The sequence below is a fragment of the Oncorhynchus gorbuscha genome, linkage group LG07 (assembly GCF_021184085.1).
Source record: "Oncorhynchus gorbuscha isolate QuinsamMale2020 ecotype Even-year linkage group LG07, OgorEven_v1.0, whole genome shotgun sequence".
Classification (NCBI taxonomy): domain Eukaryota; kingdom Metazoa; phylum Chordata; class Actinopteri; order Salmoniformes; family Salmonidae; genus Oncorhynchus; species Oncorhynchus gorbuscha.
Window position 1 is genome coordinate 48,010,933 of NC_060179.1, and position 24,015 is coordinate 48,034,947.

A 24,015-nucleotide genomic window follows, 5' to 3' on the forward strand; every position below is an offset into this window, starting at 1 on the left:
CCATTTTTTGCACAAACATAGCTGTACGATATTCAGTCCAAGTCAGTCCTCAATTGATCTGCCTGGCAAGCTCAGACATTTGAGCATGAGCCTCTTAATCTCAGAATCGTAGGGTCGATACCACAAATGGGGTGATTCTTGTCTGGGCCGAGCACCAACTCACTTTGCAAACAGCCATTCACCTGGACTTTCTAGCAGGCTTGCCACCCTGCATTGCTGATGTGTCAGGCATTGCTGGTGATACAGAAGACTATGGATTTGAATCCTAGCTGTGCCTGCACTCTGACCTGTTATCTCAATGACATACCAATTAATTATGAAATAAGATTGAATAAATGCTCATTTTCTGGACAAGAAATAGACAGGGTTCAAGAAGAATACTTGCTCCTGGTGGGGCTTGAACTCACAACCTTGTCATCAATTTGCTGTATATTACTGTATAAGCACAATACGATAACCGATTGCACCACAGGATCCATGTAACAACACTCACTGATCACTACATTTTCCACAAACATAGCTGTACGATATTCAGACCAATACAGGACTATTGAGGTACCTGGCTAGCTCAGTCGGTAGAGCATGAGACTCTTAATCTCAGGGTCGTGGGTTCGAGCCCAAATTGGGTGATTATTTTCACTCCCGAAGTACCAACTCACTTTGCAAACAGCCATTCACCTGGACTTTCTAGCAGGCTTGCCACCCTGCATTGCTGATGTGTCAGGCATTGCTGGTAATGCAGAAGACTATACATTTGAATGGTAGCTGTCCCTGCACTCTGACCTGTTATGTCAATGACATACCAATTACTTATGAAATAGATTGAATAAATGCTATTTTTCTGGACAAGATATATAAAGGCAGAGGGTTCAAGAAAAGCACTTGCTCCTAGTGAGGCTCGAACTCACAACCTCAGCATTGCTTCATTGCATACTGCTGTATAAGTACCACGCGCTAACCGACTGCGCCACAGGAGCTATGCAGAGCACTCTTACTGATCACCATTTTTTGCACAAACATAGCTGTACGATATTCAGTCCAAGTCAGTACTCAATTGATCTGCCTGGCAAGCTCAGGCGTTTGAGCATGAGCCTCTTAATCTCAGAATCGTAGGGTCGATACCACAAATGGGGTGATTCTTGTCTGAGCCGAAGCACCAACTCACTTTGCAAACAGCCATTCACCTGGACTTTCGAGCAGGCTTGCCACTGTGCATTGCTGACGTGTCAGGCAGAGCTGGTGATACAGAAGACTATGGATTTGAATCCTCGATGTGCCTGCACTCTGACCTGTTATCTCAATGACATACCAACTACTTATGAAATAGATTGAATAAAAGCTCATTTTCTGGACAAGAAATAGACTTCAAGAAGAATAAGCTCCTGTAGACAGGCAGAGGGTTTAAGAAAGCACAATTAACTCGATGGTGCACCACAGGATCCACTAACAACACTCTCACTGATCACTACATTTTCCACAAACGGAGCTGTACGATATTTGGACCAATACAAGATTACCATGAGGTACCTGGCTAGCTGAGACTCTTAATCTCAGGGTCATGGGTTCGACTGATTATTTTCACTCCCGACCAACTCACTTAATTGAATTTTCGAGCAGGCTGCATTGCTGATGTGTCAGGCATTGCTGGTAATGCAGAAGACTATACATTTGAATGGTAGCTGTCCCTGCACTCTGACCTGTTATGTCAATGACATACCAATTACTTATGAAATAGATTGAATAAATGCTATTTTTCTGGACAAGATATATAAAGGCAGAGGGTTCAAGAAAAGTTGCTCCTGGTGAGGCTCAACTCACTGCTGCTGTATAAGTACTGCTAACCGACTGCGCCACAGGAGCTATGCAAGAACACTCACTGATCACCATTTTTTGCACCAACATATCTGTACGATATTCAGGTCCAAGTCAGTACTCAATTGACCTGCCTGGCAAGCTCAGGCGTTTGAGCATGAGCCTCTTAATCTCAGAATCGTAGGGTCGATACCACAAATGGGGTGATTCTTGTCTGGGCCGAGCACCAACTCACTTTGCAAACAGCCATTCACCTGGACTTTCGAGCAGGCTTGCCACCCTGCATTGCTGATGTGTCAGGCATTGCTGGTGATACAGAAGACTATGGATTTGAATCTAGCTGTGCCTGCACTCTGACCTGTTATCTCAATGACATACCAATTACTTATGAAATCCTAAGTGTGTATTGAATAAATGATCCTTTTCTGGACAAGAAATAGACAGGCAGAGGGTTCAAGAAAAGCACTTGCTCCTGGTGAGGCTCGAACTCACAACCTTGTCATTGCAATTCACTGAATACTGCTGTATAAGTACCACGCGATAACCGACTGCACCACAGGATCCATGTAACAAACTCTCACTGATCACTACATTTTGCACAAAACGGAGCTGTACGATATTCAGTCCAAGTCAGTATTACAATTGACCTGCCTGGCAAGCTCAGGCGGTTGAGCATGAGACTCTTAATCTCAGAATCGTGGGGTCGACCCCAAATGGGGTGATTCTTTTCTGAGCCGAAGCACCAACTCACTTTGCAAACAGCCATTCACCTGGACTTTCGAGCAGGCTTGCCACCCTGCATTGCTGATGTGTCAGGCATTGCTGGTAATGCAGAAGACTATGCATTTGAATGGTAGCTGTCCCTGCACTCTGACCTGTTATCTCAATGACATACCAACTACTTATGAAATAGATTGAATAAATGCTATTTTCTGGACAAGAAGTAGACAGGCAGAGGGTTTAAGAAAAGCACTTGCTCCTGGTGAGGCTCGAACTCACAACCTCGTCATTGCTTCACTGAATACTGCTGTATAAGTACCACGCGCTAACCGACTGCGCCACAGGAGCTATGTAAAGAACTGTCACTGATCACCATATTTTGCACAATCATAGCTGTACGATATTCAGTCCAAGTCAGTACTTCAATTGACCTGCCTGGCAAGCTCAGGCGCTTGAGCCTCTTCATCTCAGAATCGATACCACAAATGGGGTGATTCTTGTCTGAGCCGAAGCACCAACTCACTTTGCAAACAGCCATTCACCTGGACTTTCGAGCAGGCTTGCCACCCTGCATTGCTGATGTGTCAGGCATTGCTGGTGATACAGAAGACTATGGATTTGAATCCTAGCTGTGCCTGCACTCTGACCTGTTATCTCAATGACATACCAATTAATTATGAAACGCCTAGATTGAATAAATGATCCTTTTCTGGACAAGAAATAGACAGGCAGAGGGTTTAAGAAAAGCACAACCTTGCTCCTGGTGAGGCTCGAAACTCACCACAACCTCCATTGCTTCACTGAATACTGCTGTATAATTACCAATACAAGATTACCTTGAACCTGACTGCTCAGCCACAGCATGAGACTCTTAATGTAAAGAACTGTCACTGATCACCATATTTTGCACAAACATAGCTGTACGATATTCAGTCCAAGTCAGTACTACAATTGACCTGCCTGGCAAGCTCAGGCGTTTGAGCATGAGCCTCTTAATCTCAGAATCGTAGGGTCGATACCACAAATGGGGTGATTCTTGTCTGAGCCGAAGCACCAACTCACTTTGCAAACAGCCATTCACCTGGACTTTCGAGCAGGCTTGCCACCCTGCATTGCTGATGTGTCAGGCATTGCTGGTGATACAGAAGACTATGCATTTGAATCGTAGCTGAGCCTGCACTCTAACCTGTTATCTCAATGACATACCAACTACTTATGAAATAGATTGAATAAATGATCCTTTTCTGGACAAGAAGTAGACAGGCAGAGGGTTTAAGAAAAGCACTTGCTCCTGGTGAGGCTCGAACTCACAACCTCGGCATTGCTTCACTGAATACTGCTGTATAAGTACCACGCGCTAACCGACTGCGCCACAGGAGCCATGTAAAGAACTGTCACTGATCACCATTTTTGCACAAACATAGCTGTACGATATTCAGTCCAAGTCAGTACTACAATTGACCTGCCTGGCAAGCTCAGGCGCATGAGCCTCTTAATCTCAGAATCGATACCACAAATGGGGTGATTCTTGTCTGAGCCGAAGCACCAACTCACTTTGCAAACAGCCATTCACCTGGACTTTCGAGCAGGCTTGCCACCCTGCATTGCTGATGTGTCAGGCATTGCTGGTGATACAGAAGACTATGGATTTGAATCCTAGATGTGCCTGCACTCTGACCTGTTATCTCAATGACATACCAACTACTTTATGAAACGTCCTAGATTGAATAAATGATCCTTTTCTGGACAAGAAATAGACAGGCAGAGGGTTTAAGAAAATACTTGCTCCTGGTGAGGCTTGAACTCACAACCTTGTCATTGCAATTTGCTGTATATTGCTGTATAAGCACAATACGATAACCGATGCACCACAGGATCCATGTAACAACACTCTCACTGATCACCATATTTTCCACAAACATAGCTGTACGATATTCAGACCAATCAGTACTACCATTGAGGTGCCTGGCTAGCTCAGTCGTAGAGCATGAGACTCTTAATCTCAGAATCGTACCACGAGCCCCACGTTGGGTGATTATTTTCTGAGCCGAAGCACCAACTCACTTTGCAAACAGCCATTCACCTGGACTTTTCAGGCTTGCAGGCTGCATTGCTGATGTGTCAGGCATTGCTGGTAATACAGAAGACTATGCATTTGAATGGTAGCTGTCCCTGCACTCTGACCTGTTATCTCAATGACATACCAACTACTTATGAAATAGATTGAATAAATGCTATTTTTCTGGACAAGATATATAGACAGGCAGAGGGTTCAAGAAAACACTTGCTCCTGGTGAGGCTCGAACTCACAACCTCGGCATTGCTTCACTGCATACTGCTGTATAAGTACCACACGCTAACCGACTGCGCCACAGGAGCTATGCACAGAACTGTCACTGATCACCATATTTTGCACAAACATAGCTGTACGATATTCAGTCCAAGTCAGTACTACAATTGACCTGCCTGGCAAGCTCAGGCGTTTGAGCCTCTTAATCTCAGAATCGATACCACAAATGGGGTGATTCTTGTCTGAGCCGAAGCACCAACTCACTTTGCAAACAGCCATTCACCTGGACTTTCGAGCAGGCTTGCCACCCTGCATTGCTGATGTGTCAGGCATTGCTGGTGATACAGAAGACTATGGATTTGAATCCTAGCTGTGCCTGCACTCTGACCTGTTATCTCAATGACATACCAACTACTTATGAAATAGATTGAATAAATGAGCTCATTTTCTGGACAAGAAATGACAGGGTTCAAGAAGAATACTCACAACCTTGTCATTTTGCTGTATAACTGTAAAGCACAATAGACAGGCAGAGGGTTTAAGAAAAGCACTTGCTCACTGGTTTTCCACAAACGGCTCGAACTCACAAGGTACCTGGCTCTTAGCTCAGGCATTGGTAGAATACTGAGACTCAATCTCAGGGTCTTCAAGCTGTTGGGTGATAAGTACCACTCACTTCGCGCTAACCGACTGCGCCACAGGAGCCATGTAAAGAACTGTCACTGATCACCATTTTTTGCACGAACATAGCTGTACGATATTCAGTCCAAGTCAGTACTACAATTGACCTGCCTGGCAAGCTCAGGCGTTTGAGCATGAGCCTCTTAATCTCAGAATCGTAGGGTCGATACCACAAATGGGGTGATTCTTGTCTGAGCCGAAGCACCAACTCACTTTGCAAACAGCCATTCACCTGGACTTTCGAGCAGGCTTGCCACCCTGCATTGCTGACGTGTCAGGCAGAGCTGGTGATACAGAAGACTATGGATTTGAATCCTCGATGTGCCTGCACTCTGACCTGTTATCTCAATGACATACCAACTACTTATGAAATAGATTGAATAAATGATCCTTTTCTGGACAAGAAGTAGACAGGCAGAGGGTTTAAGAAAACACTTGCTCCTGGTGAGGCTCGAACTCACAACCTTGTCATCAATTTGCTTCACTGAATACTGCTGTATAAGTACCACGATAACCGACTGCGCCACAGGAGCCATGTAAAACACTGTCACTGATCACCATTTTTTGCACAAACATAGCTGTACGATATTCAGTCCAAGTCAGTACTACAATTGACCTGCCTGGCAAGCTCAGGCGTTTGAGAGCATGAGACTCTTAATCTCAGAATCGTAGGGTTCGATACCACAAATGGGGTGATTATTTTCTTGTCTGAGCCGAAGCACCAACTCACTTTGCAAACAGCCATTCACCTGGACTTTCGAGCAGGCTTGCCACCCTGCATTGCTGATGTGTCAGGCATTGCTGGTAACACAGAACACTGTGCATTTGAATGGTAGCTGTGCCTGCACTCTAACCTGTTATCTCAATGACATACCAACTACTTATGAAATAGATTGAATAAATGACCCTTTTCTGGACAAGAAGTAGGCAGGCAGGGGTTTAAGAAAAGCACTTGCTCCTGGTGAGGCTCGAACTCACAACCTCGGCATTGCTTCACTGAATACTGCTGTATAAGTACCACGCGCTAACCGACTGCGCCACAGGAGCCATGTAAAGAACTGTCACTGATCACCATTTTTTGCACAATCATAGCTGTACGATATTCAGTCCAAGTCAGTACTCAATTGACCTGCCTGGCAAGCTCAGGCGTTTGAGCATGAGCCTCTTAATCTCAGAATCGTAGGGTCGATACCACAAATGGGGTGATTCTTGTCTGAGCCGGAGCACCAACTCACTTTGCAAACAGCCATTCACCTGGACTTTCGAGCAGGCTTGCCACCCTGCATTGCTGATGTGTCAGGCATTGCTGGTGATACAGAAGACTATGGATTTGAATCCTAGCTGTGCCTGCACTCTGACCTGTTATCTCAATGACATACCAACTACTTATGAAATAGATTGAATAAATGCTCCTTTTCTGGACAAGAAATAGACAGGCAGAGGTTCAAGAAAATACTTGCTCCTGGTGGGGCTTGAACTCACAACCTTGTCATCAATTTGCTGTATATTACTGTATAAGTACAATACGATAACCGATTGCACCACAGGATCCATGTAAAAACTGTCACTGATCACTACATTTTCCACAAACAGCTGTACGATATTCACCAATCAGTACTACCATTGAGGTACCTGGCTGCAGCTCAGAGTTGAGACTCTTAATCTCAGAATCGTAATCTCAGGGTTTCACCTGGACTTTCGAGCAGGCTTGCCAACTCACTTCGCATTGCTGATTTTCGAGCAGGCTGCATTGCTGATTGTCTGGGTAATGCAGAAGACTATGCATTTGAATGGTAGCTGTCCCTGCACTCTGACCTGTTATCTCAATGACATACCAAATTACTTATGAAATAGATTGAATAAATGATTTTTTCTGGACAAGATATAGACAGGCAGAGGGTTTAAGAAAAGCACTTGCCCTGGTGAGGCTCGAACTCACAACCTCGGCATTGCTTCACTGAATACTGCTGTATAAGTACCACGCGCTAACCGACTGCGCCACAGGAGCTATGTAAAGAACTGTCACTGATCACCATATTTTGCACAAACATAGCTGTACGATATTCAGTCCAAGTCAGTACTCAATTGACCTGCCTGGCAAGCTCAGGCGTTTGAGCATGAGCCTCTTAATCTCAGAATCGTAGGGTCGATACCACAAATGGGGTGATTCTTGTCTGAGCCGAGCACCAACTCACTTTGCAAACAGCCATTCACCTGGACTTTCGAGCAGGCTTGCCACCCTGCATTGCTGATGTGTCAGGCATTGCTGGTGATACAGAAGACTATGGATTTGAATCCTAGCTGTGCCTGCACTCTGACCTGTTATCTCAATGACATACCAACTACTTATGAAATAGATTGAATAAATGATCCTTTTCTGGACAAGAAGTAGACAGGAAGAATACTTGAGGTTTAAGAAAATCACTTGCTCCTGGTGAGGCTCGAACTCACAACCTCGGCATTGCTTCACTGAATACTGCTGTATAAGTACCACTCACTTCGCGCTAACCGACTGCGCCACAGGAGCTGGTATGTAAAGAACTGTCACTGATCACCATTTTTGCACAAAGATATATAAAGGCATAGCTGTACGATATTCAGTCCAAGTCAGTACTACAATTGACCTGCCTGGCAAGCTCAGGCGTTTGAGCATGAGCCTCTTAATCTCAGAATCATGAGCCTCTTAATCTCAGAATCCACAAATGGGGTGATTCTTGTCTGAGCCGAAGCACCAACTCACTTTGCAAACAGCCATTCACCTGGACTTTCGAGCAGGCTTGCCACCCTGCATTGCTGATGTGTCAGGCATTGCTGGTGATACAGAAGACTATGGATTTGAATCTTAGCTGTGCCTGCACTCTGACCTGTTATCTCAATGACATACCAACTACTTATGAAATAGATTGAATAAATGCTCATTTTCTGGACAAGAAGTAGACAGGCAGAGGGTTTAAGAAAAGCACTTGCTCCTGGTGAGGCTCGAACTCACAACCTCATCATTGCTTCACTGAATACTGCTGTATAAGTACCACGATAACCGACTGCACCACAGGAGCCATGTAAAGAACTGTCACTGATCACCATATCTTGCACAATCATAGCTGTACGATATTCAGTCCAAGTCAGTACTTCAATTGACCTGCCTGGCAAGCTCAGGCGCTTGAGCCTCTTCATCTCAGAATCGATACCACAAATGGGGTGATTCTTGTCTGAGCCGAAGCACCAACTCACTTTGCAAACAGCCATTCACCTGGACTTTCGAGCAGGCTTGCCACCCTGCATTGCTGATGTGTCAGGCATTGCTGGTAACACAGAACACTGTGCATTTGAATGGTAGCTGTGCCTGCACTCTAACCTGTTATCTCAATGACATACCAACTACTTATGAAATAGATTGAATAAATGACCCTTTTCTGGACAAGAAGTAGACAGGCAGAGGGTTTAAGAAAAGCACTTGCTCCTGGTGAGGCTCGAACTCACAACCTCGGCATTGCTTCACTGAATACTGCTGTATAAGTACCACGCGCTAACCGACTGCGCCACAGGAGCCATGTAAAGAACTGTCACTGATCACCATTTTTGCACAAACATAGCTGTACGATATTCAGTCCAAGTCAGTACTACAATTGACCTGCCTGGCAAGCTCAGGCGTTTGAGCATGAGCCTCTTAATCTCAGAATCGTAGGGTCGATACCACAAATGGGGTGATTCTTGTCTGAGCCGAAGCACCAACTCACTTTGCAAACAGCCATTCACCTGGACTTTCGAGCAGGCTTGCCACCCTGCATTGCTGATGTGTCAGGCAGAGCTGGTGATACAGAAGACTATGGATTTGAATCCTCGATGTGCCTGCACTCTGACCTGTTATCTCAATGACATACCAACTACTTATGAAATAGATTGAATAAATGATCCTTTTCTGGACAAGAAGTAGACAGGCAGAGGGTTTAAGAAAACACTTGCTCCTGGTGAGGCTCGAACTCACAACCTTGTCATTGCTTCACTGAATATATGCTGTATAAGTACCACGATAACCGACTGCACCACAGGAGCCATGTAACAACACTCTCACTGATCACCATTTTTTGCACAAACATAGCTGTACGATATTCAGTCCAAGTCAGTACTACAATTGACCTGCCTGGCAAGCTCAGGCGTTTGAGCATGAGCCTCTTAATCTCAGAATCGTGGGGTCGATACCACAAATGGGGTGATTATTTTCTCTCCCGAGCCGAAGCACCAACTCACTTTGCAAACAGCCATTCACCTGGACTTTCGAGCAGGCTTGCCACCCTGCATTGCTGATGTGTCAGGCATTGCTGGTAACACAGAACACTGTGCATTTGAATGGTAGCTGTGCCTGCACTCTAACCTGTTATCTCAATGACATACCAACTACTTATGAAATAGATTGAATAAATGATCCTTTTCTGGACAAGATATATAACAGGCAGAGGGTTTAAGAAAAGCACTTGCTCCTGGTGAGGCTCGAACTCACAACCTCGGCATTGCTTCACTGAATACTGCTGTATAAGTACCACGCGCTAACCGACTGCGCCACAGGAGCCATGTAAAGAACTGTCACTGATCACCATTTTTTGCACAAACATAGCTGTACGATATTCAGTCCAAGTCAGTACTACAATTGACCTGCCTGGCAAGCTCAGGCGTTTGAGCATGAGCCTCTTAATCTCAGAATCGTAGGGTCGATACCACAAATGGGGTAATTCTTGTCTGAGCCGAAGCACCAACTCGCTTTGCAAACAGCCATTCACCTGGACTTTCTAGCAGGCTTGCCAATGTGCATTGCTGACGTGTCAGGCATAGCTGGTGATACAGAAGACTATAGATTTGAATCCTCGATGTGCCTGCACTCTGACCTGTTATCTCAATGACATACCAACTACTTATGAAATAGATTGAATAAATGATCCTTTTCTGGACAAGAAGTAGACAGGCAGAGGGTTTAAGAAAACACTTGCTCCTGGTGAGGCTCGAACTCACAACCTCGGCATTGCTTCACTGAATACTGCTGTATAAGTACCACGGGCTAACCGACTGCGCCACAGGAGCTTTGCTCAAAACTGTCACTGATCAAAATTTTTTGCACAAACATAGCTGTACGATATTCAGTCCAAGTCAGTACTACAATTGACCTGCCTGGCAAGCTCAGGCGTTTGAGCATGAGCCTCTTAATCTCAGAATCGTGGGTTCGATACCAAATGGGGTGATTCTTGTCTGAGCCGAAGCACCAACTCACTTTGCAAACAGCCATTCACCTGGACTTTCGAGCAGGCTTGCTTGCCACCCTGCATTGCTGATGTGTCAGGCATTGCTGGTAACACAGAAGACTATGCATTTGAATCCTAGCTGTGCCTGCACTCTGACCTGTTATCTCAATGACATACCAACTACTTATGAAATAGATTGAATAAATGATCCTTTTCTGGACAAGAAGTAGACAGGCAGAGGGTTTAAGAAAAGCACTTGCTCCTGGTGAGGCTCGAACTCACAACCTCGGCATTGCTTCACTGAATACTGCTGTATAAGTACCACGCGCTAACCGACTGCGCCACAGGAGCCATGTAAAGAACTGTCACTGATCACCATTTTTTGCACAAACATAGCTGTACGATATTCAGTCCAAGTCAGTACTACAATTGACCTGCCTGGCAAGCTCAGGCGTTTGAGCATGAGCCTCTTAATCTCAGAATCGTAGGGTCGATACCACAAATGGGGTGATTCTTGTCTGAGCCGAAGCACCAACTCACTTTGCAAACAGCCATTCACCTGGACTTTCGAGCAGGCTTGCCACCCTGCATTGCTGACGTGTCAGGCAGAGCTGGTGATACAGAAGACTATGGATTTGAATCCTCGATGTGCCTGCACTCTGACCTGTTATCTCAATGACATACCAACTACTTATGAAATAGATTGAATAAATGATCCTTTTCTGGACAAGAAGTAGACAGGCAGAGGGTTTAAGAAAAGCACTTGCTCCTGGTGAGGCTCGAACTCACAACCTCGGCATTGCTTCACTGAATACTGCTGTATAAGTACCACGCGCTAACCGACTGCGCCACAGGAGCCATGTAAAGAACTGTCACTGATCACCATTTTTTGCACCAATGACTGGAGATTGCATATTCAGTCCAACATCAGTAGTGGATTCTGTACGATATTCAGTCCAAGTCAGTACTCAATTGACCTGCCTGGCAAGCTCAGGCGTTTGAGCATGAGCCTCTTAATCTCAGAATCGTAGGGTCGATACCACAAATGGGGTGATTCTTGTCTGAGCCGAAGCACCAACTCACTTTGCAAACAGCCATTCACCTGGACTTTCGAGCAGGCTTGCCACCCTGCATTGCTGATGTGTCAGGCATTGCTGGTGATACAGAAGACTATGGATTTGAATCCTCGATGTGCCTGCACTCTGACCTGTTATCTCAATGACATACCAACTACTTATGAAATAGATTGAATAAATGCTCCTTTTCTGGACAAGAAGTAGACAGGCAGAGGGTTTAAGAAAATACTTGCTCCTGGTGAGGCTCGAACTCACAACCTCGGCATTGCAATTCACTGAATACTGCTGTATAAGTACCACGATAACCGACTGCGCACCACAGGAGCCATGTAAAAACTGTCACTCACTGATCACCATATCTTGCACAATCATAGCTGTACGATATTCAGTCCAAGTCAGTACTTCAATTGACCTGCCTGGCAAGCTCAGGCGCTTGAGCCTCTTCATCTCAGAATCGATACCACAAATGGGGTGATTCTTGTCTGAGCCGAAGCACCAACTCACTTTGCAAACAGCCATTCACCTGGACTTTCGAGCAGGCTTGCCACCCTGCATTGCTGATGTGTCAGGCATTGCTGGTAACACAGAACACTATGCATTTGAATGGTAGCTGTGCCTGCACTCTGACCTGTTATCTCAATGACATACCAACTACTTATGAAATAGATTGAATAAATGATCCTTTTCTGGACAAGAAGTAGACAGGCAGAGGGTTTAAGAAAAGCACTTGCTCCTGGTGAGGCTCGAACTCACAACCTCGGCATTGCTTCACTGAATACTGCTGTATAAGTACCACGCGCTAACCGACTGCGCCACAGGAGCTATGCAAAGAACTGTCACTGATCACCATTTTTTGCACAAACATAGCTGTACGATATTCAGTCCAAGTCAGTACTACAATTGACCTGCCTGGCAAGCTCAGGCGTTTGAGCATGAGCCTCTTAATCTCAGAATCGTAGGGTCGATACCACAAATGGGGTGATTCTTGTCTGAGCCGAAGCACCAACTCACTTTGCAAACAGCCATTCACCTGGACTTTCGAGCAGGCTTGCCACCCTGCATTGCTGATGTGTCAGGCATTGCTGGTGATACAGAAGACTATGGATTTGAATCCTAGCTGTGCCTGCACTCTGACCTGTTATCTCAATGACATACCAACTACTTATGAAATAGATTGAATAAATGATCCTTTTCTGGACAAGAAATAGACAGGCAGAGGGTTTAAGAAAATACTTGCTCCTGGTGAGGCTCGAACTCAAACTTGGCATTGCTTCACTGAATACTGCTGTATAAGTACCACGCGCTAACCGACTGCACCACAGGATCCATGTAAAAACTGTCACTGATCACCATTTTTTGCACAAACATAGCTGTACGATATTCAGTCAAGTCAGTACCAATTGACCTGCCTGGCAAGCTCAGGCGTTTGAGCCTCTTAATCTCAGAATCGATACCACAAATGGGGTGATTCTTGTCTGAGCCGAAGCACCAACTCACTTTGCAAACAGCCATTCACCTGGACTTTCGAGCAGGCTTGCCACCCTGCATTGCTGATGTGTCAGGCATTGCTGGTAACACAGAAGACTATGCATTTGAATCCTAGCTGTGCCTGCACTCTGACCTGTTATCTCAATGACATACCAACTACTTATGAAATAGATTGAATAAATGATCCTTTTCTGGACAAGAAGTAGACAGGCAGAGGGTTTAAGAAAAGCACTTGCTCCTGGTGAGGCTCGAACTCACAACCTCGGCATTGCTTCACTGAATACTGCTGTATAAGTACCACGCGCTAACCGACTGCGCCACAGGAGCCATGTAAAGAACTGTCACTGATCACCATTTTTTGCACAAACATAGCTGTACGATATTCAGTCCAAGTCAGTACTACAATTGACCTGCCTGGCAAGCTCAGGCGTTTGAGCATGAGCCTCTTAATCTCAGAATCGTAGGGTCGATACCACAAATGGGGTGATTCTTGTCTGAGCCGAAGCACCAACTCACTTTGCAAACAGCCATTCACCTGGACTTTCGAGCAGGCTTGCCACCCTGCATTGCTGATGTGTCAGGCATTGCTGGTAACACAGAACACTATGCATTTGAATCCTAGCTGTGCCTGCACTCTGACCTGTTATCTCAATGACATACCAACTACTTATGAAATAGATTGAATAAATGATCCTTTTCTGGACAAGAAGTAGACAGGCAGAGGGTTTAAGAAAAGCACTTGCTCCTGGTGAGGCTCGAACTCACAACCTCGGCATTGCTTCACTGCATACTGCTGTATAAGTACCACGCGCTAACCGACTGCGCCACAGGAGCCATGTAAAGAACTGTCACTGATCACCATTTTTTGCACAAACATAGCTGTACGATATTCAGTCCAAGTCAGTACTACAATTGACCTGCCTGGCAAGCTCAGGCATTTGAGCATGAGCCTCTTAATCTCAGAATCGTAGGGTCGATACCACAAATGGGGTGATTCTTGTCTGAGCCGAAGCACCAACTCACTTTGCAAACAGCCATTCACCTGGACTTTCGAGCAGGCTTGCCACTGTGCATTGCTGACGTGTCAGGCAGAGCTGGTGATACAGAAGACTATGGATTTGAATCCTCGATGTGCCTGCACTCTGACCTGTTATCTCAATGACATACCAACTACTTATGAAATAGATTGAATAAAAGTCATTTTCTGGACAAGAAGTAGAAGGCAGAGGGTTTAAGAAAATACTTGCTCCTGGTGAGGCTCGAACTCACAACCTCATCATTGCTTCACTGAATACTGCTGTATAAGTACACATACGCTAACCGACTGCACCACAGGAGCATGTAACAACACTGTCACTGATCACCATTTTTTGCACAAACATAGCTGTACGATATTCAGTCCAAGTCAGTACTACAATTGACCTGCCTGGCAAGCTCAGGCGTTTGAGCCTCTTCATCTCAGAATCGATACCACAAATGGGGTGATTCTTGTCTGAGCCGAAGCACCAACTCACTTTGCAAACAGCCATTCACCTGGACTTTCGAGCAGGCTTGCCACCCTGCATTGCTGATGTGTCAGGCATTGCTGGTAACACAGAACACTGTGCATTTGAATGGTAGCTGTGCCTGCACTCTAACCTGTTATCTCAATGACATACCAACTACTTATGAAATAGATTGAATAAATGATATTTTTTTCTGGACAAGAAGTAGACAGGCAGAGGGTTTAAGAAAAGCACTTGCTCCTGGTGAGGCTCGAACTCACAACCTCGGCATTGCTTCACTGCATACTACTGTATAAGTACCACGCACTAACCGACTGCGCCACAGGAGCTATGTAAAGAACTCTTCACTGATCACCATTTTTGCACAAACATAGCTGTATGATATTCAGTCCAAGTCAATACTTCAATTGACCTGCCTGGCAAGCTCAGGCGTTTGAGCATGAGCCTCTTAATCTCAGAATCATAGGGTCGATACCACAAATGGGGTGATTCTTGTCTGGGCCGGAGCACCAACTCACTTTGCAAACAGCCATTCACCTGGACTTTCTAGCAGGCTTGCCACCCTGCATTGCTGATGTGTCAGGCATTGCTGGTGATACAGAAGACTATGGATTTGAATCTTAGCTGTGCCTGCACTCTGACCTGTTATCTCAATGACATACCAACTACTTATGAAATAGATTGAATAAATGATCCTTTTCTGGACAAGAAGTAGACAGGCAGAGGGTTTAAGAAAATACTTGCTCCTGGTGAGGCTCGAACTCACAACCTTGTCATCATTGCTTCACTGAATACTGCTGTATAAGTACCATACGATAACCGATTGCACCACAGGAGCCATGTAAAAACTCTCACTGATCACCATATTTTGCACAAACATAGCTGTACGATATTCAGTCCAATACAGTACCAATTGACCTGCCTGGCAAGCTCAGGCGTTTGAGCATGAGCCTCTTAATCTCAGAATCGTGGGTTCGATACCACAAATGGGGTGATTCTTGTCTTCTCTCGAAGCACCAACTCACTTTGCAAACAGCCATTCACCTGGACTTTTCGAGCAGGCTTGCCACCCTGCATTGCTGATGTGTCAGGCATTGCTGGTAATGCAGAAGACTATGCATTTGAATGGTAGCTGTCCTGCACTCTGACCTGTTATCTCAATGACATACCAACTACTTATGAAATAGATTGAATAAATGATTTTTCTGGACAAGAAGTAGACAGGCAGAGGGTTTAAGAAAAGCACTTGCTCCTGGTGAGGCTCGAACTCACAACCTCGGCATTGCTTCACTGAATACTGCTGTATAAGTACCACGCGCTAACCGACTGCGCCACAGGAGCCATGTAAAGAACTCTTCACTGATCACCATTTTTGCACAAACATAGCTGTACGATATTCAGTCCAAGTCAGTACTACAATTGACCTGCCTGGCAAGCTCAGGCGTTTGAGCATGAGCCTCTTAATCTCAGAATCGTAGGGTCGATACCACAAATGGGGTGATTCTTGTCTGAGCCGAAGCACCAACTCACTTTGCAAACAGCCATTCACCTGGACTTTCGAGCAGGCTTGCCACCCTGCATTGCTGATGTGTCAGGCATTGCTGGTGATACAGAAGACTATGCATTTGAATCGTAGCTGTGCCTGCACTCTAACCTGTTATCTCAATGACATACCAACTACTTATGAAATAGATTGAATAAATGATCCTTTTCTGGACAAGAATATAAACAGGCAGAGGGTTTAAGAAAAGCACTTGCTCCTGGTGAGGCTCGAACTCACAACCTCGGCATTGCTTCACTGAATACTGCTGTATAAGTACCACGCGCTAACCGACTGCGCCACAGGAGCTATGCAAAGAACTGTCACTGATCACCATTTTTTGCACAAACAGCTGTTGACGATATTCAGTCCAAGTCAGTACTACAATTGACCTGCCTGGCAAGCTCTCAGGGATTCTGTTTGAGCATGAGCCTCTTAATCTCAGAATCATTTGAGCATGAGCCTAATCTCAAATGGGGGTGATACCACAAATGGGGTGATTCTTGTCTGGGCCGGAGCACCAACTCACTTTGCAAACAGCCATTCACCTGGACTTTCTAGCAGGCTTGCCACCCTGCTTGCTGATGTGTCAGGCATAGCTGGTGATACAGAAGACTATGGATTTGAATCCTAGCTGTGCCTGCACTCTGACCTGTTATTTCAATGACATACCAATTACTTATGAAACGTCCTCCTAAGTGTATTGAATAAAAGCTCATTTTCTGGACAAGAAATAGACAGGGTTCAAGAAGAATACTTGCTCCTGGTGGGGCTTGAACTCACAACCTTGTCATCAATTTGCTGTATATTACTGTATAAGCACAATACGATAACCGATTGCACCACAGGATCCACTAACAACACTCTCACTGATCACTACATTTTCCACAAACATAGCTGTACGATATTCAGACCAATACAAGATTACCATTGAGGTACCTGGCTAGCTCAGTCGGTAGAGCATGAGACTCTTAATCTCAGGGTCGTGGGTTCGAGCCCCAAATGTTGGGTGATTATTTTCTCTCCCGAAGTACCAACTCACTTTGCAAACAGCCATTCACCTGGATTTTCGAGCAGGCTGCATTGCTGATGTGTCAGGCATTGCTGGTAATGCAGAAGACTATACATTTGAATGGTAGCTGTCCCTGCACTCTGACCTGTTATCTCAATGACATACCAATTACTTATGAAATAGATTGAATAAATGCTATTTTTCTGGACAAGATATATAAAGGCAGAGGGTTCAAGAAAAGCACTTGCTCCTGGTGAGGCTCAAACTCACAACCTCGGCATTGCTTCAATGCATACTGCTGTATAAGTACCACGCGCTAACCGACTGCGCCACAGGAGCTATGCAGAGCACTCTTACTGACCACACTTTTTTTGCACGAACATATCTGTACGATATTCAGTCCAAGTCAGTACCTCAATTGATCTGCCTGGCAAGCTCAGACATTTGAGCATGAGCCTCTTAATCTCAGAATCGTAGGGTCGATACCACAAATGGGGTGATTCTTGTCTGGGCCGGAGCACCAACTCACTTTGCAAACAGCCATTCACCTGGACTTTCTAGCAGGCTTGCCACCCTGCATTGCTGATGTGTCAGGCATAGCTGGTGATACAGAAGACTATGGATTTGAATCCTAGCTGTGCCTGCACTCTGACCTGTTATTTCAATGACATACCAATTACTTATGAAACGTCCTCCTAAGTGTATTGAATAAAAGCTCATTTTCTGGACAAGAAATAGACAGGGTTCAAGAAGAATACTTGCTCCTGGTGGGGCTTGAACTCACAACCTTGTCATCAATTTGCTGTATATTACTGTATAAGCACAATACGATAACCGATTGCACCACAGGATCCACTAACAACACTCTCACTGATCACTACATTTTCCACAAACGGAGCTGTACGATATTCGGACCAATACAAGATTACCATTGAGGTACCTGGCTAGCTCAGTCGGTAGAGCATGAGACTCTTAATCTCAGGGTCGTGGGTTTGAGCCCCACGTTGGGTGATTATTTTCTCTCCCGAAGTACCAACTCACTTCGCGAACAGCCAACACCTGGATTTTTCGAGCAGGCTGCATTGCTGATGTGTCAGGCATTGCTGGTAATGCAGAAGACTATACATTTGAATGGTAGCTGTCCCTGCACTCTGACCTGTTATCTCAATGACATACCAATTACTTATGAAATAGATTGAATAAATGCTATTTTTCTGGACAAGATATATAAAGGCAGAGGGTTCAAGAAAAGCACTTGCTCCTGGTGAGGCTCAAACTCACAACCTCGGCATTGCTTCATTGCATACTGCTGTATAAGTACCACGCGCTAACCGACTGCACCACAGGAGCTATGCAAAGCACTCTTACTGACCACAATTTTTTGCACCAACATATCTGTACGATATTCGGTCCAAGTCAGTACCTCAATTGATCTGCCTGGCAAGCTCAGACATTTGAGCATGAGCCTCTTAATCTCAGAATCGTAGGGTCGATACCACAAATGGGGTGATTCTTGTCTGGGCCGGAGCAACAACTCACTTTGCAAACAGCCATTCACCTGGACTTTCTAGCAGGCTTGCCACCCTGCATTGCTGATGTGTCAGGCATAGCTGGTGATACAGAAGACTATGGATTTGAATCCTAGCTGTGCCTGCACTCTGACCTGTTACTTCAATGACATACCAATTAATTATGAAACGTCCTCCTAAGTGTATTGAATAAAAGCTCATTTTCTGGACAAGAAATAGACAGGGTTCAAGAAGAATACTTGCTCCTGGTGGGGCTTGAACTCACAACCTTGTCATCAATTTGCTGTATATTACTGTATAAGCACAATACGATAACCGATTGCACCACAGGATCCACTAACAACACTCTCACTGATCACTACATTTTCCACAAACGGAGCTGTACGATATTCGGACCAATACAAGATTACCATTGAGGTACCTGGCTAGCTCAGTCGGTAGAGCATGAGACTCTTAATCTCAGGGTCGTGGGTTCGAGCCCCACGTTGGGTGAATATTTTCTCTCCCGAAGTACCAACTCACTTCGCGCTAACCGACTGCGCCACAGGAGCTATGCAGAGCACTCTTACTGACCACCATTTTTTGCACCAACATATCTGTACGATATTCGGTCCAAGTCAGTACCTCAATTGATCTGCCTGGCAAGCTCAGACATTTGAGCATGAGCCTCTTAATCTCAGAATCGTAGGGTCGATACCACAAATGGGGTGATTCTTGTCTGGGCCGGAGCACCAACTCACTTTGCAAACAGCCATTCACCTGGACTTTCTAGCATGCTTGCCACCCTGCATTGCTGATGTGTCATGCATAGCTGGTGATACAGAAGACTATGGATTTGAATCATAGCTGTGCCTGCACTCTGACCTGTTATTTCAATGACATACCAATTAATTATGAAACGTCCTCCTAAGTGTATTGAATAAAAGCTCATTTTCTGGACAAGAAATAGACAGGGTTCAAGAAGAATACTTGCTCCTGGTGGGGCTTGAACTCACAACCTTGTCATCAATTTGCTGTATATTACTGTATAAGCACAATACGATAACCGATTGCACCACAGGATCCACTAACAACACTCTCACTGATCACTACATTTTCCACAAACGGAGCTGTACGATATTCAGACCAATACAAGATTACCATTGAGGTACCTGGCTAGCTCAGTCAGTAGAGCATGAGACTCTTAATCTCAGGGTCGATTTGAGCCCAAATTGGATGGATTCATAAGGTGAATGCACGAGATTTGTAAGTCGTCTGATAAGAGCGTCTGCTGTTAAATGGGTGATTATTTTCTCTCCCGTCTGTACCAACTCACTTCGCGAACAGCCAACCGCTTGGATTTTCGAGCAGGCTGCATTGCTGATGTGTCAGGCATTGCTGGTAATGCAGAAGACTATACATTTGAATGGTAGCTGTCCCTGCACTCTGACCTGTTATGTCAATGACATACCAATTACTTATGAAATAGATTGAATAAATGCTATTTTTCTGGACAAGATATATAAAGGCAGAGGGTTCAAGAAAAGCACTTGCTCCTGGTGAGGCTCAAACTCACAACCTCGGCATTGCTTCATTGCATACTGCTGTATAAGTACCACGCACTAACCGACTGCGCCACAGGAGCTATGCAAAGCACTCTTACTGACCACCATTTTTTGCACCAACATATCTGTACGATATTCGGTCCAAGTCAGTACCTCAATTGATCTGCCTGGCAAGCTCAGACATTTGAGCATGAGCCTCTTAATCTCAGAATCGTAGGGTCGATACCACAAATGGGGTGATTCTTGTCTGGGCCGGAGCAACAACGCACTGTGCAAACAGCCATTCACCTGGACTTTCTAGCAGGCTTGCCACCCTGCATTGCTGATGTGTCAGGCATTGCTGGTGATACAGAAGACTATGGATTTGAATCCTAGCTGTGCCTGCACTCTGACCTGTTATTTCAATGACATACCAATTAATTATGAAACGTCCTCCTAAGTGTATTGAATAAAAGCTCATTTTCTGGACAAGAAATAGACAGGGTTCAAGAAGAATACTTGCTCCTGGTGGGGCTTGAACTCACAACCTTGTCATCAATTTGCTGTATATTGCTGTATAAGCACAATACGATAACCGATTGCACCACAGGATCCACTAACAACACTCACTGATCACTACATTTTCCACAAACGGAGCTGTACGATATTCGGACCAATACAAGATTACCATTGAGGTACCTGGCTAGCTCAGTCGGTAGAGCATGAGACTCTTAATCTCAGGGTCGTGGGTTCGAGCCCCACGTTGGGTGATTATTTTCTCTCCCGAAGTACCAACTCACTTCGCGAACAGCCAACCGCTTGAATTTCGAGCAGGCTGCATTGCTGATGTGTCAGGCATTGCTGGTAATGCAGAAGACTATACATTTGAATGGTAGCTGTCCCTGCACTCTGACCTGTTATGTCAATGACATACCAATTACTTATGAAATAGATTGAATAAATGCTATTTTTCTGGACAAGATATATAAAGGCAGAGGGTTCAAGAAAAGTACTTGCTCCTGGTGAGGCTCAAACTCACAACCTCGGCATTGCTTCATTGCATACTGCTGTATAAGTACCACGCACTAACCGACTGCGCCACAGGAGCTATGCAGAGCACTCTTACTGACCACCATTTTTTGCACCAACATATCTGTACGATATTCAGTCCAAGTCAGTACCTCAATTGATCTGCCTGGCAAGCTCAGACATTTGAGCATGAGCCTCTTAATCTCAGAATCGTAGGGTCGATACCACAAATGGGGTGATTCTTGTCTGGGCCGGAGCAACAACGCACTGTGCAAACAGCCATTCACCTGGACTTTCTAGCAGGCTTGCCACCCTGCATTGCTGATGTGTCAGGCATAGCTGGTGATACAGAAGACTATGGATTTGAATCTTAGCTGTGCCTGCACTCTGACCTGTTACTTCAATGACATACCAATTAATTATGAAACGTCCTCCTAAGTGTATTGAATAAAAGCTCATTTTCTGGACAAGAAATAGACAGGGTTCAAGAAGAATACTTGCTCCTGGTGGGGCTTGAACTCACAACCTTGTCATCAATTTGCTGTATATTACTGTATAAGCACAATACGATAACCGATTGCACCACAGGATCCACTAACAACACTCTCACTGATCACTACATTTTCCACAAACGGAGCTGTACGATATTCGGACCAATACAAGATTACCATTTAGGTACCTGGCTAGCTCAGTCGGTAGAGCATGAGACTCTTAATCTCAGGGTCAGGCCCCACGTTGGGTGGATGTCATAAGGTGAATGCACGAATTTGTAAGTCGCTCTGGATAAGAGCGTCTGCTAAATGTTAAATGGGTGATTATTTTCTCTCCCGAAGTACCAACTCACTTCGCGAACAGCCAACCGCTTGGATTTTCGAGCAGGCTGCATTGCTGATGTGTCAGGCATTGCTGGTAATGCAGAAGACTATACATTTGAATGGTAGCTGTGCCTGCACTCTGACCTGTTATGTCAATGACATACCAATTACTTATGAAATAGATTGAATAAATGCTATTTTTCTGGAAAAGATATATAAAGGCAGAGGGTTCAAGAAAAGCACTTGCTCCTGGTGAGGCTCAAACTCTCAACCTCGGCATTGCTTCGTTGCATACTGCTGTATAAGTACCACGCACTAAACGACTGCGCCACAGGAGCTATGCAAACACTCTTACTGACCACCATATTTTCACAATGAAGGATGAAGAGTGGAGTCAACATATCTGTACGATATTCGGTCCAAGTCAGTACCTCAATTGATCTGCCTGGCAAGCTCAGACATTTGAGCATGAGCCTCTTAATCTCAGAATCGTAGGGTCGATACCACAAATGGGGTGATTATTGTCTGGGCCGGAGCAACAACTCACTTTGCAAACAGCCATTCACCTGGACTTTCTAGCAGGCTTGCCACCCTGCATTGCTGATGTGTCAGGCATTGCTGGTGATACAGAAGACTATGGATTTGAATCTAGCTGTGCCTGCACTCTGACCTGTTATTTCAATGACATACCAATTAATTATGAAACGTCCTCCTAAGTGTATTGAATAAAAGCTCATTTTCTGGACAAGAAATAGACAGGGTTCAAGAAGAATACTTGCTCCTGGTGGGGCTTGAACTCACAACCTTGTCATCAATTTGCTGTATATTGCTGTATAAGCACAATACGATAACCGATTGCACCACAGGATCCACTAACAACACTCACTGATCACACATTTTCCACAAACGGAGCTGTACGATATTCGGACCAATACAAGATTACCATTGAGGTACCTGGCTAGCTCAGTCGGTAGAGCATGAGACTCTTAATCTCAGGGTCGTGGTTCGAGCCCCAAATTGGGTGATTATTTTCTCCCCGAAGTACCAACTCACTTTGCAAACAGCCAACCGCTGGACTTTCGAGCAGGCTGCATTGCTGATGTGTCAGGCATTGCTGGTAATGCAGAAGACTATACATTTGAATGGTAGCTGTCCCTGCACTCTGACCTGTTATGTCAATGACATACCAATTACTTATGAAATAGATTGAATAAATGCTATTTTTCTGGACAAGATATATAAAGGCAGAGGGTTCAAGAAAAGTACTTGCTCCTGGTGAGGCTCAAACTCACAACCTCGGCATTGCTTCATTGCATACTGCTGTATAAGTACCACGCACTAACCGACTGCGCCACAGGAGCTATGCAGAGCACTCTTACTGACCACCATTTTTTGCACCAACATATCTGTACGATATTCGGTCCAAGTCAGTTCCTCAATTGATCTGCCTGGCAAGCTCAGACATTTGAGCATGAGCCTCTTAATCTCAGAATCGTAGGGTCGATACCACAAATGGGGTGATTCTTGTCTGGGCCGGAGCACCAATTCACTGTGCAAACAGCCATTCACCTGGACTTTCTAGCAGGCTTGCCACCCTGCATTGCTGATGTGTCAGGCATAGCTGGTGATACAGAAGACTATGGATTTGAATCCTAGCTGTGCCTGCACTCTGACCTGTTATTTCAATGACATACCAATTAATTTATGAAACGTCCTCCTAAGTGTATTGAATAAAAGCTCATTTTCTGGACAAGAAATAGACAG

General features: G+C 45.0%; 23 non-coding genes across 23 annotated transcripts; all 23 read right to left on the reverse strand.

Annotated features, from left to right (window-relative positions):
* Positions 1–883: 883 nt before the first annotated feature.
* On the reverse strand, positions 884–977 carry trnai-uau. The gene is made up of 2 exons: positions 940–977; positions 884–919 (listed from the first exon to the last, which is right to left on the reverse strand). It is a non-coding gene; the product is annotated as a tRNA-Ile (tRNA).
* Positions 978–2,786: 1,809 nt separating this feature from the next.
* trnai-uau lies at positions 2,787–2,880 on the reverse strand. Its single transcript has 2 exons — positions 2,843–2,880; positions 2,787–2,822 (listed from the first exon to the last, which is right to left on the reverse strand). It is a non-coding gene; the product is annotated as a tRNA-Ile (tRNA).
* A 938-nt stretch (positions 2,881–3,818) lies between these two features.
* On the reverse strand, positions 3,819–3,912 carry trnai-uau. Its single transcript has 2 exons — positions 3,875–3,912; positions 3,819–3,854 (listed from the first exon to the last, which is right to left on the reverse strand). It is a non-coding gene; the product is annotated as a tRNA-Ile (tRNA).
* A 905-nt stretch (positions 3,913–4,817) lies between these two features.
* Positions 4,818–4,911, reverse strand: trnai-uau. The gene is made up of 2 exons: positions 4,874–4,911; positions 4,818–4,853 (listed from the first exon to the last, which is right to left on the reverse strand). It is a non-coding gene; the product is annotated as a tRNA-Ile (tRNA).
* A 1,545-nt stretch (positions 4,912–6,456) lies between these two features.
* Positions 6,457–6,550, reverse strand: trnai-uau. Its single transcript has 2 exons — positions 6,513–6,550; positions 6,457–6,492 (listed from the first exon to the last, which is right to left on the reverse strand). It is a non-coding gene; the product is annotated as a tRNA-Ile (tRNA).
* Positions 6,551–7,417: 867 nt separating this feature from the next.
* Positions 7,418–7,512, reverse strand: trnai-uau. Its single transcript has 2 exons — positions 7,474–7,512; positions 7,418–7,453 (listed from the first exon to the last, which is right to left on the reverse strand). It is a non-coding gene; the product is annotated as a tRNA-Ile (tRNA).
* Positions 7,513–7,929: 417 nt separating this feature from the next.
* On the reverse strand, positions 7,930–8,030 carry trnai-uau. The gene is made up of 2 exons: positions 7,986–8,030; positions 7,930–7,965 (listed from the first exon to the last, which is right to left on the reverse strand). It is a non-coding gene; the product is annotated as a tRNA-Ile (tRNA).
* A 928-nt stretch (positions 8,031–8,958) lies between these two features.
* trnai-uau lies at positions 8,959–9,052 on the reverse strand. The gene is made up of 2 exons: positions 9,015–9,052; positions 8,959–8,994 (listed from the first exon to the last, which is right to left on the reverse strand). It is a non-coding gene; the product is annotated as a tRNA-Ile (tRNA).
* A 924-nt stretch (positions 9,053–9,976) lies between these two features.
* On the reverse strand, positions 9,977–10,070 carry trnai-uau. Its single transcript has 2 exons — positions 10,033–10,070; positions 9,977–10,012 (listed from the first exon to the last, which is right to left on the reverse strand). It is a non-coding gene; the product is annotated as a tRNA-Ile (tRNA).
* Positions 10,071–10,482: 412 nt separating this feature from the next.
* On the reverse strand, positions 10,483–10,576 carry trnai-uau. The gene is made up of 2 exons: positions 10,539–10,576; positions 10,483–10,518 (listed from the first exon to the last, which is right to left on the reverse strand). It is a non-coding gene; the product is annotated as a tRNA-Ile (tRNA).
* A 415-nt stretch (positions 10,577–10,991) lies between these two features.
* On the reverse strand, positions 10,992–11,085 carry trnai-uau. Its single transcript has 2 exons — positions 11,048–11,085; positions 10,992–11,027 (listed from the first exon to the last, which is right to left on the reverse strand). It is a non-coding gene; the product is annotated as a tRNA-Ile (tRNA).
* A 413-nt stretch (positions 11,086–11,498) lies between these two features.
* trnai-uau lies at positions 11,499–11,592 on the reverse strand. Its single transcript has 2 exons — positions 11,555–11,592; positions 11,499–11,534 (listed from the first exon to the last, which is right to left on the reverse strand). It is a non-coding gene; the product is annotated as a tRNA-Ile (tRNA).
* A 946-nt stretch (positions 11,593–12,538) lies between these two features.
* trnai-uau lies at positions 12,539–12,632 on the reverse strand. Its single transcript has 2 exons — positions 12,595–12,632; positions 12,539–12,574 (listed from the first exon to the last, which is right to left on the reverse strand). It is a non-coding gene; the product is annotated as a tRNA-Ile (tRNA).
* An 899-nt stretch (positions 12,633–13,531) lies between these two features.
* On the reverse strand, positions 13,532–13,625 carry trnai-uau. Its single transcript has 2 exons — positions 13,588–13,625; positions 13,532–13,567 (listed from the first exon to the last, which is right to left on the reverse strand). It is a non-coding gene; the product is annotated as a tRNA-Ile (tRNA).
* Positions 13,626–14,038: 413 nt separating this feature from the next.
* On the reverse strand, positions 14,039–14,132 carry trnai-uau. The gene is made up of 2 exons: positions 14,095–14,132; positions 14,039–14,074 (listed from the first exon to the last, which is right to left on the reverse strand). It is a non-coding gene; the product is annotated as a tRNA-Ile (tRNA).
* A 906-nt stretch (positions 14,133–15,038) lies between these two features.
* On the reverse strand, positions 15,039–15,132 carry trnai-uau. Its single transcript has 2 exons — positions 15,095–15,132; positions 15,039–15,074 (listed from the first exon to the last, which is right to left on the reverse strand). It is a non-coding gene; the product is annotated as a tRNA-Ile (tRNA).
* A 918-nt stretch (positions 15,133–16,050) lies between these two features.
* On the reverse strand, positions 16,051–16,144 carry trnai-uau. The gene is made up of 2 exons: positions 16,107–16,144; positions 16,051–16,086 (listed from the first exon to the last, which is right to left on the reverse strand). It is a non-coding gene; the product is annotated as a tRNA-Ile (tRNA).
* Positions 16,145–16,558: 414 nt separating this feature from the next.
* Positions 16,559–16,652, reverse strand: trnai-uau. Its single transcript has 2 exons — positions 16,615–16,652; positions 16,559–16,594 (listed from the first exon to the last, which is right to left on the reverse strand). It is a non-coding gene; the product is annotated as a tRNA-Ile (tRNA).
* Positions 16,653–17,600: 948 nt separating this feature from the next.
* trnai-uau lies at positions 17,601–17,694 on the reverse strand. Its single transcript has 2 exons — positions 17,657–17,694; positions 17,601–17,636 (listed from the first exon to the last, which is right to left on the reverse strand). It is a non-coding gene; the product is annotated as a tRNA-Ile (tRNA).
* Positions 17,695–18,611: 917 nt separating this feature from the next.
* On the reverse strand, positions 18,612–18,705 carry trnai-uau. The gene is made up of 2 exons: positions 18,668–18,705; positions 18,612–18,647 (listed from the first exon to the last, which is right to left on the reverse strand). It is a non-coding gene; the product is annotated as a tRNA-Ile (tRNA).
* A 1,709-nt stretch (positions 18,706–20,414) lies between these two features.
* Positions 20,415–20,508, reverse strand: trnai-uau. Its single transcript has 2 exons — positions 20,471–20,508; positions 20,415–20,450 (listed from the first exon to the last, which is right to left on the reverse strand). It is a non-coding gene; the product is annotated as a tRNA-Ile (tRNA).
* Positions 20,509–21,421: 913 nt separating this feature from the next.
* trnai-uau lies at positions 21,422–21,515 on the reverse strand. The gene is made up of 2 exons: positions 21,478–21,515; positions 21,422–21,457 (listed from the first exon to the last, which is right to left on the reverse strand). It is a non-coding gene; the product is annotated as a tRNA-Ile (tRNA).
* A 2,003-nt stretch (positions 21,516–23,518) lies between these two features.
* Positions 23,519–23,612, reverse strand: trnai-uau. The gene is made up of 2 exons: positions 23,575–23,612; positions 23,519–23,554 (listed from the first exon to the last, which is right to left on the reverse strand). It is a non-coding gene; the product is annotated as a tRNA-Ile (tRNA).
* Positions 23,613–24,015: the final 403 nt, after the last annotated feature.